We start from the raw sequence: 1527 nt of genomic DNA on the forward strand, positions 1-1527 counted from the left end.
CCTTCTGTCTCCGTGGTGACCGACGAACGTTTGGGTTTCATCAGCACCAGACTCGACTCTCAGCTCCAGCAGCAGCAGATCTCTGAGTTGGTTCTGTTATTTAAAACGGTTCCTTCTGACAGCAGAGGAGTGGTGAGGCTGTCCGATTCACTGGACTTTTATTGTGATAGAGTCGATCAGGAAGTCGGCTGCTCATGAACTGGCTTCCACAACTAGGAACTTGTAGAATATTCCGGAGAAAACCATGAGGAATCCCGATGAAACCACTTACCTAGATAAAAACTTTTTTCTTTAATCAGAAAAAAAAAAGCAGATAAAAATCTTTTGTAACTTCCAGAACCACCTCGACCTCCGTGTGGAGGAGCAGCAGCACAGGCTCTACTCCTGGCCCCTCCCTGATTGGAGGTGACTCATTTCAGCCACTTGTATCCATCCTCTAGTTTTTGGGTCACTACCAGGTCAGCCACAGCTCACGACCATCTGTGAGGGTGGGGCCAGAGACCACTCTCTAAACCCAAAGCAGGGGTGCTCAAATGTCGATGGTCGGGGGGGGGGGGGCACTTAACAGAACGGGCAGATCTAAACACCAATCAAGGTTTAAGAACACTTGAAAATCCCTCTTTGGCATGTTTTGATTTCACACGTTTCCAGTTAGAGCTTCAGTTCGCAACGGGAGGAATGGGAATAAAACATTTTTCAAACATGATCTCAGTAATGAGTGACTCCGTTATTGTAGATCACTTTAAAAACTCATAGCGGCGTGCTTGATGCAAGCGTTGCCGTGAGCCGATGAAGATGGCCGCACCACTTTATAGACTTCCCTTCATCCCCTAAGGTTCTCAGCTGGATTTAAATGGGGAACAGGCAGGATGGTCCAGAGTCGTTGTCATCTGGAAGAAGAACCACGTTTTGACAACCTTTGAGTTTTTTATAACGGAGTTCTCGAGACATGAAAGTAAATTTCACTATAGTCGACTATCCGACGACGCTGTTGCATCTTTACTGTCCTCAGCATCTCAGAGGAACATATCCGAAGATCTACACTCACCTAAAGGATTATTAGGAACACCTGTTCAACTTCTCCTTAATGCAATTATCTAATCAGCCAATCACAGGGCAGCTGCTTCAGTACATTTAGGGGTGTGGTTCTGGTCGAGACCATCTCCTGAACTCCAACCTGAAGGTCCGAATGGGAAAGAAAGGTGATGTAAGCTATTGTGAGCGTGGCGTGGTTGTTGGTGCCAGACGGGCCGGTCTGAGTATTTCACAACCTGCTCAGTTACTGGGATTTTCACCCACAACCATTTCTAGGTTTACAAAGAATGGTGAGAAAAGGGAAAAACATCCAGTGTGCAGCAGTCCTGTGGGCCAAAATGCCTTGTTGATGCTAGAGGTCAGAGGAGAACGGGCCGACTGATTCAAGCTGATAGAAGAGCCTAACCCTAACCCTCGTTACAACCGAGGAACGCAGCAAAGCGTTTGTGAAGCCACGACCTTGAGGCGGATGGGCTACAGCAGCAGAAGACC

The sequence above is a fragment of the Nothobranchius furzeri genome, chromosome 8 (assembly GCF_043380555.1).
Source record: "Nothobranchius furzeri strain GRZ-AD chromosome 8, NfurGRZ-RIMD1, whole genome shotgun sequence".
Lineage (NCBI taxonomy): Eukaryota > Metazoa > Chordata > Actinopteri > Cyprinodontiformes > Nothobranchiidae > Nothobranchius > Nothobranchius furzeri.